The sequence below is a fragment of the Oncorhynchus gorbuscha genome, linkage group LG22, assembly GCF_021184085.1.
Source record: "Oncorhynchus gorbuscha isolate QuinsamMale2020 ecotype Even-year linkage group LG22, OgorEven_v1.0, whole genome shotgun sequence".
NCBI lineage: Eukaryota > Metazoa > Chordata > Actinopteri > Salmoniformes > Salmonidae > Oncorhynchus > Oncorhynchus gorbuscha.
Window position 1 is genome coordinate 33755300 of NC_060194.1, and position 15867 is coordinate 33771166.

At 42.8% G+C, this 15867-nt stretch overlaps 1 long non-coding RNA gene across 2 annotated transcripts; it reads right to left on the reverse strand.

Moving 5' to 3' along the window:
* Positions 1 to 6472: 6472 nt before the first annotated feature.
* Positions 6473 to 9459, reverse strand: LOC124010173. Of its 2 annotated transcripts, none has more exons than XR_006834376.1 (3): positions 9303 to 9459; positions 8495 to 9052; positions 6473 to 8259 (listed from the first exon to the last, which is right to left on the reverse strand). It is a non-coding gene; the product is annotated as an uncharacterized LOC124010173 (long non-coding RNA). The 2 variants fall into 2 exon arrangements; XR_006834375.1 differs by having other exon boundaries at positions 9179 to 9459.
* Positions 9460 to 15867: the final 6408 nt, after the last annotated feature.

Sequence of the window (15867 nt, forward strand, 5' to 3'; positions counted from 1 at the left end):
AAGGGTGAGTTCTCAGCCCTCTCCTGTACTCGCTGTTCACCCATGACTGCGTGGCCATGCACGCCTCCAACTCAATCATCAAATTTGCAGACGACACTACAGTGGTAGGCTTGATTACCAACAATGACAAGACAGCCTACAGGGAGGAGGTGAGGGCCCTCGGAGTGTGGTGTCAGGAAAATAACCTCACTCTCAACAAAACAAAGGAGATGATCGTGGACTTCAGGAAACAGCAGAGGGAGCACCCCCCTTTCCACATCGACGGGACAGTAGTGGAGAAGGTGGAAAGTTTTAAGTTGTCTGCGTACACATCACAGACAAACTGAAATGGTCCACCCACACAGACAGCGTAGTGAAGAAGGCTCAACAGCGTCTCTTCAACCTCAGGAGCCTAAAGAAATTTGGCTTGTCACCAATAACACTCACAAACTTTTACAGATGCACAATCGAGAGCTTCCTGTATCACAGCCTGGTACGGCAACTGCATCGCCCACAACCGCAAGGCTCTCCAGAGGGTTGTGAGGTCTGCACAACGCATCACAGGGGGCAAACTACCTGCCCTCCAGGACACCTACACCACCCGATGTCACAGGAAGGCCAAAAGGATAATCAAGGACAACAACCACCAGAGCCACTGCCTGTTCACCCCGCTACCATCCAGAAGACGAGGTCAGTACAGGTGCATCAAAGCTGGGACAGAGAGACTGAAAAACAACTTCTATCAAGGCCATCAGACTGTTAAACAGCTGTCACTAACATTGAGTGGCTGCTGCCAACAAACTGACTCAAATCTCTAGCCACTTTAATAATAAAACATTGGATGTAATAAATGTATCACTGGCCACTTTAAACAATGCCACTTTATGTAATGTTTACATACACCACATTACTCATCTCATATGTATATATTCTACTCTATACCATCTACTGCATGCCTATGCCGTTCGGCCATAGCTCCTCCATATATTTATATGTACATATTCTTATTCATTCCTTTACACTTGTGTGCATAAGGTAGTTGTTGTGAAATAGTTAGATTACTTGTTAGATATTACTGCATGGTCGGAACTAGAAGCACAAGCATTTCGCTACACTCACATTAACATCTGCAAACCATGTGTATGTAACCAAACAAACTTGATTTGATTTGATCGGGTTTAAGTCTGGGCTCTGGCTGGGCCACTAAAGGACAGAGACTTGTCCCGAAGCCACTCCTGCATTGTCTTGGCTGTGTGCTTAGGGTCGTAGCCCTGTTGGAGGTGAACCTTCGCCCCAGTCTGAGGTCCTGAGCACTCTGGAGCAGGTTTACATCAAGGATCTCTCTGTACTTTGCTCCGTTCATGTTTCCCTCGATCCTGACTAGTCTCCCAGTCCCTACCACTGAAAAGCATCCCCAAAGCATGATGCTGCCACCACCGTGCTTCACCGTAGGGATGGTGCCAGATTTCCCCAGACATGATGCTTGGCATTCAGGCCAAAGAGTTCAATCTTGGTTTCATCAGACCAGAGAATCTTGTTTCTGATGGTCTGAGTGTCTTTAGGTGCCTTTTGGCAAACTACAAGTGGGCTGTCATATGCCGTTTACTGAGGAGTGGCTTCCGTCTGGCCACTCTACCATACAGGCCTGATTGGTGGAGTGCTGCAGAGATGGTTGTCTTCTGGAAGTTTCGACCATCTTCACAGAGGAACTCTAGAGCTCTGTCAGTGACCATCGGGTTCTTCTCCCCAAGGCCCTTCTCCCCTGATTGCTCAGTTTGGCCGGGCGGCCAGCTCTAAGAAGAGTCCATTTAAGAATGATGGAGGCCACTGTGTTCTTTGGAAACTTCAATCCTGCAGACATTGTTTGGTACCCTTCCCCAAATCTATGCCTCGACACAATCTTGTCTCCGAGCTCTACGGACAATTCCTTTGACCTCATGGCTTGGTTTTTGCTCTGACATGCACTGTCAACTGTGGGACGTTATATAGACAGGTGTGTGCCTTTCCAAATCATGTCCAATCAATTGAATATAACACAGGTGGACTCCAATCAAGTTGTATTAATATCTCAAGGAGGATCAATGGAAACAGGATGCACCTGAGCTCAATTTAGAGTCTCATAGCAAACGGTCTGAATACTTATGTGAATAAGGTATTTATGTTTATTATTTATAATACATTTGCAAAAATCTCTTAAAAACTTGTTTTCACTTTTTCATTATGGGGCATTCATTGTGTGTAGATTGCTGAGGAATTGTTTTATTTAATCCATTTTAGAACAAGGCTGTAATGTAGCAAAATGTGGAAAAAGTCAAGGGGTTTGAATACTTTCCGAAGGCACTGTATAAGAGATGACGAGAAAGACTCAACTAGCCTACCTGTGGTTGTTTCGTGTTTTTCATTGTTTTTTTACCTGCTGAAATTGTGTACATACAGTACGTACATACGGAACATGTACATAAACATTCACTACCATAGAACAGAGCACTGTGGGGGCTGGCCACACAGGCAAACACAATAATAAGCCTTCTGGAAACGTTGCTTGGATGTGTTGACAGTGGGTGGCAACATCATTGATATACATTTAGCTACATGCTCACTTATTTGTCACAGTCTATTTTTTTGCACTCTTGTCTTTCCAAAGAGAATAAATTCATTTTGTTTGACGTCCTTGATGAGTGTTATGCTCTTGTCTCATTTGTGTGAACATGACAATAGCATACTAGTGTTGTAAGGAAGCCTAGCAGTTAGAGAGGCAAGCCAGCAGCCAGACGTTTGGCAGGTCGAGACCCAGGACCGACGGGAAAAATCTGTCGGGAAGTGAGCTGGCAACCGGAGGTTTGCTGGCATCGAATCCTAGATGTCATTGCCTCCTGTTGTGCCCTTGAGCACGACACATACAGACACAAGTCATCCTAAAGGGTTTACTACAAAAGTTATACAAAGGCTATTGAGGGCAGGTATATATGCTATTGTTTAAATTTCTGCTGTGTAGGTTCTTCAAGTAAAAGTACAACCTCAACACTTCGGGGGATAAACATTTTTTTCTGCTGTGTCAGTTCTACAATTAAAAGTACAACGGCAACACTTCGGGGGATAAAAAAAAGAACTTCAATGTCAACATGTTATTGTACTCCTCCAGAAAGAAAACATTAGAAATATTCATCAAGGACAAGTCTTCTGGCATTTACCACCGTTCAGGTATTGTGTCCCAGTATTGCACAGTTCTTTCTACTTTCCCCTAGTTTGTGGGCATAAATAACATCACACACTCTGTTCCCCTTCAGAGGGGAATACACAGCCAAAGCTACAGACTCAGAACTACTGATGTTCATGGGGGCTAGCTGAAGTGAATCCAGGTGAACTCTTGAGATGGAGAGGGAAGATAGGGGAAGGGACAGACAGAGGAGTAGGGGGAGATGGGGGTTGAAGAGTGATGGTTGCTTGGAGACTGTTGTCAAGGAGACACAGAGTCCCAGAGTCCTTTGGCATCTGTCTTTTTATCTTTTGTTTTTTTCAATCTTTTGGAGTAGGTTGTTTTGTTTTTTTCCCAGAAGATAGAGGGACAGAAATAAGCAGTGAGGTGCTGTCTGTGTTCAAGAGAAAGTAGAGGAAAATAATATTATATTCAGCCTAAGACCTGTCAGAGCATTTTAATACACACCTCTCTCTAACACAGGCCTGCACAAACTGACAAATATACTGTACACTTGAGGAACACCACATGTGCATTAACATATTATCCAAATCACAGTAACACTCTCAAAAATAGCTGTAGACTCACTGTCACACTGAAATCACATTTGAACATGCACCACATAATGAGAAGCTCAAATTGGAGAGTACAGAGGTAAAGCAAAGTGTAAAATTATAGAAAATGAGACATGATTCTTCACGGAAACCTGATCAGTCTCTCAAATCGTGACAGATGCCAGATGCCTTCTATCACTCCTATGCTGACTCATTCTCTGGGCAAAGACAGAGACAGGCTGGGTAGATGAAGAGGAGGGATGGGGAGAGAGGTAAAGAGGTGAAAGAGGTGTACTAATATCTATGCCAGATAGCATTTATATCCTGACTAATCTTTAAAACATTACCTAAAAACAAGTAAACTAATTCTTAGTGAATTGGAGTATAGGCTACATCTCTAAACACACAATGATATTAATATGCATATCTTTGTTTCTGTGTATGTGTGTGTGAGTGCATACGTGTGGCGGTATGTTATGAAAGAGGCAATTTAGCAGGAAGGGGATGGAGCAGAATGCAGATGAAAGCAGCTGTGCTCATGTACTGATACCTGCCATGTACTGAAGTAACTAAGACGTTGAATGGCATTGAGGGAAGCTGCTCTGAATCCCAGGGGAATGGTTGATTTATTTTCATGGAGCACTGCCTCATTGTACCCTAAAGGTCAGTGTTCTGCCGGCTTCCCCTGTGCATATACATCAGATTATACATGCACACTAATAAACAACCACAGAGATTCCAAGGAGAGAAACACACCACTAAATGGAGTACAGTGTGGCTTCTTATTCATGAAGATTTTGTTGCCCCACAGAATATAGTAGAGACAACGCATCATTCTAAGTGATTGCATTGTCAGAGGAAAAGTGGCAAATCAACACCAATATGGTCTGAAATCCCACTAACCCCCCTAATGTGGATTAACAGCAGGCCAAGGGGGGAAGGAAAATGACATGTGGTTCTTAAGCTCTTTTTGGCTAGAGATGACATAATGGGTTTATGACATTAGTATCGATTTGAATTGTTGAAAACAATTATGCACAATAGATTACGTGAAGAGGATAAACTGAATTTACTCAATAACATATTTTACCTCCAATGCTATCAGCCTATAAGCTCTCTCTGTATGGATACAGTAGTATCCAGTAGATACAGTAGTATCCATACAGACATGTGCTGATTAATGGTGAAGTTGCAGTGCATTATCATCATGTGATTCTTTGCAATCACACTGCCATCTAGTGGGAAGTGTAGAGCATTGTGTGGCCCTTTTTTTTTAACCTTTAGTTAACCAGGCAAGTCAGTTAAGAACAAATTCTTATTTTCAATGACGGCCTAGGAACAGTGGGTTAACTGCCTATTCAGGTGCAGAACGACAGATTTGTACCTTGTCAGCTCGGGGATTTGAACTTGCAACCTTCCGGTTACTAGTCCAACGCTCTCTCCACTGGCTTCCAGTTGAAGCTCGCATCCGCTACAAGACCATGGTGCTTGCCTACGGACCTGTGAGGGGAACGGCACCTCAGTACCTCCAGGCTCTGATCAGGCCCTACACCCAAATAAGGGCACTGCGTTCATCCACCTCTGGCCTGCTCGCTTCCCTACCACTGAGGAAGTACAGTTCCCGCTCAGCCCAGTCAAAACTGTTCGCTGCTCTGGCTCCCCAATGGTGGAACAAACTCCCTCACGACGCCAGGGCAGCGGAGTCAATCACCACCTTCCGGAGACACCTGAAACCCCACCTCTTTAAGGAATACCTAGGATAGGATAAAGTAATCCTTCTCACCCCCCCCCCTTAAAATATTTAGATGCACTATTGTAAAGTGGCTGTTCCACTGGATGTCATAAGGTGAATGCACCAATTTGTAAGTCGCTCTGGATAAGAGCGTCTGCTAAATGACTTAAATGTCAAATGTAAATGTCTAACCACTAGGCTACCCTGTGGGTTTATTCTTCATGCTGAGCTGGAAAGAGGCCTTTTTAACCAGACCATTATGACAAGTGCTTCTAGTTGAAATACCATTATGACAAGTGCTTCTAGCTGAAATACCATTATGACAAGTGCTTCTAGTTGCAATACCATTATGACAAGTGCTTCTAGCTGAAATACCATTATGACATGTGCTTCTAGCTGAAATACCATTATGACACGTGCTTCCAGTTGAAATACCATTATGACAAGTGCTTCTAGCTGAAATACCATTATGACATGTGCTTCCAGTTGAAATACCATTATGACAAGTGCTTCTAGCTGAAATAACATTATGACAAGTGCTTCTAGTTGCAATACCATTATGACATGTGCTTCTAGTTGCAATACCATTATGACAAGTGCTTCCAGTTGCAATACCATTATGAAAAGTGCTTCTAGCTGAAATACCATTATGACATGTGCTTCCAGTTGAAATACTGAGCACATGGGCCTCCCGGGTGGCGCAGTGGTTAAGGGTGCTGTACTGCAGCGCCAGCTGTGCCATCAGAGTCCCTGGGTTCGCGCCCAGGCTCTGTCTTAACTGGCCGTGACCGGGAGGTCTGTGAGGCGACGCACAATTGGCCTAGCGTCGTGTTAGGGAGGGCTTGGTCGGTAGGGATGTCCTTGTCTCATTGCGCACCAGCGACTCCTGTGGCGGGCCGGGTGCAGTGAGCGCTAACCAAGGTTGCCAGGTGCACGGTGTACCCTCCGACACATTGGTGCGTCTGACTTCTGGGTTGGAGGCGCGCTGTGTTAAGAAGCAGTACGGCTGGTTGGGTTGTGTATCGGAGGACGCATGACTTTCAACCTTCGTCTCTCCTGAGTCCGTACGGACTGAGCACATCACTAGAGACAATAGAGGAAGTTAAATTGATTAACCAAAAAATGTATTGATTCCCAATGAAAAACAAAAATAAGCATGACATGGCTTTTGGAAAAAGTGCAGATTTGACAAATATAATGCATGAATCAGTCAAGATTTCTTTGTAAATAAATAGTTCCTTCAAAATAAATGTTACCATACAAAGTGCAGTCAAATCAATCATATTTTCAGGAAACACTGGTTGACAAAAACAAAAACTTAACAGTATTCAATCACATCTTGTGACAAACGATCCCTCTTTTTCTACATGAGTTTGCAGATGGCTTTTCAGATGATCTCTCCTGCCTAAACCCTTACCACATACACCACACTGGTGGGGCTTCTCCCCAGAGTGGATCTTCTCATGCCTTCTGAGGTGAATAAGCTGGGCAAAGGTCTTCCCACACTGGGTACAGACGTGTGCCCCTTCTCCGGTGTGGCCCAGCTGCCCAAGGTAGAAGAAGGACTCTTCAGGGCTTCTTCCCAGTGTGGAGCTGTTGGTCCTTCTTTAAATACGCTACTGAACTGAAACTCTTCTCACAGTCGGGGCAATCGTATATCGTTCTTTCCCCCTGGTGATTTCGGACATGGAGTTTGAATTTCCTGGCAGAGCTTAGTGTTTTCACGCAATTTGAGCATTTGTACTCTTCAGCACCAGAGTAGAGGTGTTTCTTGAAAGTGTCATTTCTAGTGAAGGTCTTGCGACACTCACCACAGTGAAATGGTTCCTCGTGAATGATGTGATTTCGGATTACTAGGAGTTTTAACACCCATCCTACAGTGACCAAAGCTGTAATCTCTGGTGAGTATGAATTTTCTCATGACATTTGGAGCTTTCGAACATGCTGAAGGTCTTTCTACACTGCACACAAGAGAAGGGTCTGACCTCGGAGTGGGTTTTCTGATGGCCTTTCAGAGTGGTCGAGTGTCGGAAATTCTTTTCGCATATGGAACACTTGTATTTCTCCTCGGTGTGGATACGGAGGTGTTTCGACAGATCGCCAGAACAGCTTAACCTCTTCTCACATTGGACACAAGGGTAAGGTTGCTCACCTATGTCAGCTCTGTGGTGGTTTTTCAGAATATTGAGGCAGCTGAACATTCTCACATAGGGTACATTTGTGTGGCTTCTCTCCGTGGCAAGTTCTCCTGTGTGATGTTAGATGCAACAGAAAGTTTTCTCTCATTTACAGCACTGAAACGGTCTGTCTTCAATGTATATCGTTTAATGTGCAACAAGCTCATATTTTCTTGTGAAGTCCTTGCCACACTTTGAACGAACAGGGAAATGGTCTTTGTCCAGCATGTAGACTTCCTCTAATCACCTAACTCCAGGAGCAAAGCTGAGTGATGTCAGGTACTTCACAATGCCTTTGGTGAGAGGTTTGCAGAGCTTGGGCCGGTTTCTGTGACACACCGTCTACATGGGCTGGAGCACTGTACTAGCCACAGCATGGGTCACACACACTGACGGAGAGATAGGTCATGTAATGCCACTGTGAGAAAATGTCTCCAATAGTATGTACTATGAATATCTACTATGAAGATGTACTATGAAGTGCAATGTGGAGCTTAGTTCAATATATTGTAGCTTGATGACAGAATCCTTGCCATTGTTCATCAAAGAGGTAGACAGGGTTTTCAGTTCCCACCAAAACGACATATGTCAGCTGAGTGGTGACATTCCTGTCCTTTACACCTGAATCAAAATACACAGACAAGATAAATTAGTGTGTATGAGTGTGTTTGGATCATTTTGTGTGTGTGTGTGTGTGTGTGTGTGTGTGTGTGTGTGTGTGTGTGTGTGTGTGTGTGTGTGTGTGTGTGTGTGTGTGTGTGTGTGTGTGTGTGTGTGTGTGTGTGTGTGTGTGTGTGTGTGTGTGTGTGTGTGTGTGTGTGTGTGTGTGTGTGTGTGTGTGTGTGTGTGTGTGTACCTGGGTGGGCTGGACCGAGGCAGCCTGCCAGTACATGTATGAGCGTGCGAGCTACATGGGAGCCATGTGTTTGTCTGATGAACTCTGCACAGTGCTCCCTCACCACACGACACAGTGACAGAACCTGGGCCTCCAGTATCCCCTAATCCTCCCCTTCTGTCTCTGTATCTCCTTCTGTGGTGGCTGACTTCTCCTCCGATGAGCTCTTTTCTAAGAGAAATAAACAAGTAAGATTCATTATAAGTGTTATGACCTTAACGAAGTTACCTAACACAAGACATTTCAGGGCCTAGATGTTGTTTTCAGATTGGTAACCATCAGATTCAGCTCTCCATCTGGGCATCTGCCTGAGGGCCCTCTCCACGACGTGACCCCCACATTTTTCACATGACATTGTCTTGAAGCAGCAGCACCTCCCCCACCAGACCAGCACCTCCCCCACCAGGCCAGGGCTAGTCAACGGGAGCAGCTGCTGGCGGATGACACTTCCAGTCACATCCATGGCAACCAGGGCGGCCTGCCCTTTGATCTCCGTCAGCACTCTGTCCACAAAGAGAACTACAAGGAAAGGAGGAAGAAATGAAGATATGAAGCCATGTTGTATAGACCACAGAAATGTACATTTACACACACACACAATTTCTAACCCAATCTCCTCCCCCTGCCCAAGGTCATTCATTTCACCTCTCTCCTCATCCTCTGAAGCCTTCACTGAGTCTCTCTCCCACTCTGAAGTAGCCCAGAGTGGGAGAGGCATCCAGACGCTTCCTGGCACCTCCTTCTTCAACTCCTCCTCTTCCACCCCTACCTCCTATTCCATCCACTGCTCTCTTTCTCGCTTCATCTTCTCCTCATTCACCAGCTTCTCCTATCCTTCTCTCGTCATCCCTTCTTCTTCCTTCTGCTCCTCCTCTTCCACCCCATCTCTTTAGCTCCTCCTCCTTCATCTCTCCATAGGAAGCTACGAGTTAACTGACAAGCCAAGATCATTTTTTTGTCAAGTGAAACATCTCATTTTGACCAATTTCGCTTAAGGAGCGGTCAACAAATGAAGAATATGTATGATCTGAATCTGCTTCTGGTGAAGCTAGCTAACGTTATAGTAGCTAACAAGAAACCATGGTCGTGGAAGCCAACTACAACCCCTCTCTACCTATTCAAATCGCCTACATGGTTGATCTTTATTAATATCTTATAAATTTACCATATGAGTCAAATTAGTAACAATACAGATTACAATATAAATGTTACAAAATACGGTCAGCAAGCTAGCTAATAGTATAACTCACATGTGAAGCAATAGCAACAAATATTTATAACCAACCCAAGATAGTTCATCTGTGTCGTTTACAGTGGGAGCAAATGAAACATAGTGGACAGAACAAGCAAGGAGGTGGGCAAAGCCAAGCATGAGCTAGCGAGATCCTATTGGTGCGTTGTAGCATGTATTTGCATATTTCCAGTAGGCAACGCCTCCTCTGAAGTTCGCGTGTGGCCAAATTCAATGTTTCTAAACAAAGCAATTTTTTTTAAACTTTAAAACTTTGTCTATAAAGTCTATAAAGTCTTTGTCTATAAAGTCTATAAAACTTTGTGAACTGTGTCCATAACAGATTGTAGTTTTGGGAACATAAACATTTATTGAGATCATATGTTTCATTGATAAGAAAATTAGCAGAAAATCGGTCCGAGTTCCACACTCTTCCACTACCCGCGACTACCTCTCACTACCATATTTGGTGGTGAGAAAACGTTAAACGCATGCTTCAGCATTGTAGCTCCTGTGACTTGTCTGGCAATGCTGTGTTTTTGGGGCGTGATGATGACGTCAATATGCAAAAGTCTTGTTTTTTTAAGTAAACTGTCAGGAGGCTCTTGTCTTTGTGTCATTGTTTTATCCCCAGGGCAATTTAGTGAATCATGAATAGTGGTTGCTGGTTGGCAAATACAGTATGTGTGTTTTATGAATGGGTTGATAAAAAGAAAAAATAATAATCTTCATCACATTGTCTCACATCCCTTGACTCACACACAAATGCATACACATTTCATCACATTAATGTAAGACTCACAGCGTGGACGTCACCCGTATGATGTCACCAGGGTAATAGCTAGAACTCTTGATTGCAAAATCCCTCCACTCCCCTGACGTAAACCCTTAGACACAGCAAAGACATGACACAATAAAGCACGATAAAACATGCACATAGATCATCGGTTTTACTAATTTATTTAATAATTCCCTCACTCCCTTCCTGACCTTTATAATGTTGCTGAGTTCTCTTCATCTATAGGTTCTCTCTCTCTCTCTGTGTAATCTACAACATATGAAACATTTCCCTACTTTAAATGTCCAAAATGTGTTTACCTTAATCTACAATATATTTATATTCCATACATTTCCAATGTGGCCATCTCCTCTTGGTTGTCTGTCAAAATGATCCCCAAAGCATTCACCTGTTGAAATTTCTTCATTGTGTTGGTTTGCCTTCTTCAAACCCAGCCCAACAAAACACAAGTCAATATATTAAACAATTCATTGTTTGCCTATTTCCGTTTAATGAATTTCAGGGCTCCAAAGATACAAAGTCAAATCAAAATCCAATCAAATTTGATTTGTCACATGTACAGAATACAACAAGTGTATACCTTACCATGAAATGCTTTACCCTTCAAGCTCTTAACCAACAGTGCAGTTTTAAGAAAGTAGAGTTCATATTTACTAAATAAACTAAAGTAAAACATGAAAAAATATACTAAAAAGGTAACACAATAAAATAACATTCATGAGGCTATATACAGGGGTTACCGGTACCGAGTCAATGTGCAGGGTACAGGTTAGTCGAGGTAAATACCCATGCTCTTCAATATGCTCTATTCAAATATTTCAGCTCTTTAAAGACTGTAATGGGCTATGGCCAATGTTTTACAGTACAGTGGCTTACAAAAGTATTCACCCCACTTGGCATATTTCCTATTTTGTTGCCTTACAACCTGGAATTAAAATCAATTTTGGGGGGGTTGTATCATTTGATTTACACAACATGCCTACCACTTTGAAAATGCTAAATACATTTTATTGTAAAACAAACAAGAAATGAGACAAAAAAACAGAACACTTTGAACGTGCATAACTATACCACGCAGTCCTCATACCACTCAGGAAGGAGTCTCCTAGAGATGAACGTACTTTGGTGCGAAAAGTGCATATCAATCTCAGAACAACAGCAAAGGACCTTGTGAAGATGCTGGAGGAAACAGGTACAAAAGTATCTATATCCATAGTAAAACGAGTCCTAAATCGACATAACCTGAAAGGCCGTTCAGCAAGGAAGAAGCCACTGCCCCAAAAGCACCTTGAAAAAGCCAGACTACGGTTTGCAACTGCACATGGGGACAAAGATCGTACTTTTTGGAGAAATGTTCTCTGGTCTGATGAAACAAAAATAGAACTGTTTGGCCATAATGACCATCATTATGTTTGGAGGAAAAAGGGGGAGGCCTGCAAGTCGAAGAACGCCATCCCAACCGTGAAGCACGGGGGTGGCAGCATCATGTTGTGGGGGTGCTTTGCTGCAGGAGGGACTGGTGCACTTCACAAATTAGATGGCATAAGGAAACGTGGATATATTGAAGCAACATCTCAACACATCAGCCAGGAAGTTAAAGCTTGGTTGCAAATGGGTCTTCCAAATGGACAATGACCCCAAGCATACTTCCAAAGTTGTGGTAAAATGGCTTAAGGACAACAAAAAGCCCTGACCTCTAGAAAATCCTCTAGAAAATTTGGGGGCAGAACTGAAAAAGCGTGTGCGAGCAAGGAGGCCTACAAAACCTGAGTCAGTTACACCAGCTCTGTCAGGAGGAATGTGCCAAAATTCACCCAACTTATTGTGGGAAGCTTGTGGAAGGCTACCCGAAACGTTTGACCCAAGTTAAACAATTTAAAGGCAATGCTACCAAATACTAATTGAGTGTATGTAAACTGCTGACCCACTGGGAATGTGATGAAAGAAAGAAAATCTGAAATAATTAATTCTCTCTACTATTATTATGACATTATTATGACATATCCTGTTAGAGAAACATTGATACTATTATAGTCCAGTGATGATATAGAATCAATATCTGAAAGACCTGCTCTGACCCTTGCTTGGCCTTTCCTCAATGCTTGTCTTATTTAACCTTTATTTAAACAGGTTAGTCTCATTGAGATACAAATCTATTTTTCAATAGAGACCTGGACCAAGGCAGCAGCATCAACACAACCGTTTCAGACAAACAGGCACATAACATCAACCAGACGAAGATACATCCGTATAAAAAGCCACACGCCAGTAAAGAACATGTAGACAACACAAGTCTACATAAGGCAATGCTGACTAGTGATATTGGGAGACAACTAGAAACAGCTACATGACTCACCAACCTGTTCATCTATTTGACCTTTGAACTCCTCTAGGGACACCAGGTCCTGTGGCGTTCAAATCAAAATCAAATGTATTTATATAGTCCTTCATACATCAGCTGATATCTCAAAGTGCTGTACAGAAACCCAGCCTAAAACCCCAAACAGCAAGCAATGCAGGTGTAGAAGCACGGTGGCTAGGAAAAACTCCATAGAAAGGCCAAAACCTAGGAAGAAACCTAGAGAGGAACCAGGCTATGTGGGGTGGCCAGTCCTCTTCTGGCTGTGCCGGGTGGAGATTATAACAGAACATGGCCAAGATGTTCAAATGTTCATAAATGACCAGTATGGTCCAATAATAATAAGGCAGAACATTTGAAACTGGAGCAGCAGCACGGCCAGGTGGACTGGGGACAGCAAGGAGTCATCATGTCAGGTAGTCCTGAGACATGGTCCTAGGGCTCAGGTCCTCCGAGAGAGAGAAAGAAAGAGAGAAAGAGAGAATTAGAGAGAGCACACTTAAATTCACACAGGACACCGAAAAGGACAAGAGAAGTACTCCAGATATAACAAACTGACCCTAGCCCCCCGACACATAAACTACTGCAGCATAAATACTGGAGGCTGAGACAGGAGGGGTCAGGAGACACTGTGGCCCCATCCGAGGACACCCCCGGACAGGGCCAAACAGGAAGGATAGGTGGCTTTAGGTTGGCTTGGAGGGAATTCCAAGACCCAGGGTCTTGGTAATGAAAAAAAAAAAAGTATTTTCATGTTTGGAACTGTCAGCATAAAACAAGATTAGGATCTGAGCTTGTACATGTATGTGTTTTCGTTTCAAGCTAGAAGAGATGATAGATAAAATGGCAGTTTTACTAAAATGGCATTATAAATAAGAATGTAACCGTGTTTGAGTCTGCGTGTTGCTTGTGATGTCCACCCAGCATTGTAAAGTTTACAAAGGTGAGTTAGACATCTCTGGTTAGTGACAAAACGAAGGATGCATGATAGACAGTCAAGAGCCTTCAGTGTAGAGCTTGAGGCTTGTACATAAATATTATCACCATAATCCAACACAGAAAGAAAAGTACAAAGAATCAACCCCCTTTGTTGGCAAAGACAAATAAAGCCTTGTGCCGTTAATAAAACCCAATACGCAACTTGAGTTTCCTGACAAGGTTCTACATGGTTAGTGAAGCTCAATTTGTCATCTAATCCAAACTCTATGGAATGTCCTTCTAATGTAGTAATGACATGGTTATCAGTGTTTACTATTGGAAAAATACCAAGCATTTTGATTTGGAGGAATTTAGAACAAGCTCCAACAAAGATCTTTTAAAACCATTCAACAGAATATGTACGAGTAGGAGCTGTTTGAGCCTTTTCGAAAGTCGAACTGCTGCCACTAAAGTAGAGAATAACGATTTCAGCTAAAAATGTACAACAGCTGACTCATACCGCTCTGCATTTCACTGCTGGCTTGTGCCTCTGAAGCAAAGAAGTGTTGGTCTGGCTGTTTTGTGGATGGGAGACCAGATGCTGCTGTAAGTGGGGCTGGAGGGCCAGTAGGAGGCACTCTTTCCTCTGGTCAAAAAAATAATAATCACAAATCTGTCTTTCAGATGGAATGTTGAACTGCTGTTCTGACTCTCTGTGGTCACTAAAGATCTAAGAGTAGGGGTGTTGTTTTTGTATTCTTTATTTAACTAGGCAAGTCAGTTAAGTACAAATTCTTATTTACAATGACAGCCTAACCCTGATGTCCTGGCTAAATTCCCAATCGGGCCCTCATACCATCATAGCCACCTAAATCATCCCCAGCTTCCAATTGGCTCATTCTTTTCCCATGTAACTATTCCCTAGGTTGTTGTTGAGAATGTGTTCTTATTCAACTTATTTGGTAAAAAAAAAACAATGGATAGATAATAAACAATAGGAGGCCTCAAATGCATCCTTCAGGCACACCTGAGCACAGATCTATGGTACAACCATCTGCCTTAACACGCTGGGTTCGATTTGACAGGTAGTTCACAAACCACTCCACGGCATGATCAGTAATCCCGATACACTTCAAACTCTGCACAAAGACAGTATGCTCGACAATGTCAAAATCTTTCGAAAAGTCTATGAACACAAGATACACAATGCAACTTGTCATCCAGGTCACAGTGGATATCATTCAAAACATTCAAGGTTGCTGTCGCAGTGCTGTGGCTTGACCTGAAACCTGATTGCATGACACTCAGAATGTTGTTTTCCTGACGGTAGACCATAAACTGTATATTGACTAGGGACTACTTTTGCCAAAACAGACTATTTAGATATGGGCCGATAGTTGTTCAGTTGAGTGGGATCTCCTTTTTTTATTTTTTTTATTTCACCTTTATTTAACCAGGTAGGCTAGTTGAGAACAAGTTCTCATTTGCAACTGCGACCTGGCCAAGATAAAGCATAGCAGTGTGAACAGACAACACAGAGTTACACATGGAATAAACAATTAACAAGTCAATAACACAGTAGAAAAAAATGGGCAGTCTATATACAATGTGTGCAAAAGGCATGAGGAGGTAGGCGAATAATTACAATATTGCAGATTAACACTGGAGTGATAAATGATCAGATGGTCATGTACAGGTGGAGATATTAGTGTGCAAAAGAGCAGAAAAATAAATAAATAAAAACAGTATAAAAACAGTATGGGAATGAGGTAGGTGAAAATGGGTGGGCTATTTTCCTATAGACTATGTACAGCTGCAGCGATCGGTTAGCTGCTTGGATAGCTGATGTTTGAAGTTGATGAGGGAGATAAAAGTCTCCAACTTGTCCTCCTTCCAAAAAAGGTAGGACAAATATGCTGATTTCCATAGTTTGGGGATTTAATTACTTTCTAAGGTGAGGTTGCAGATGCATGTTAAAGGCATAGCAATGATGTCAGCAGCCAATTGTAGAAGGCGGGGGTCTAGAT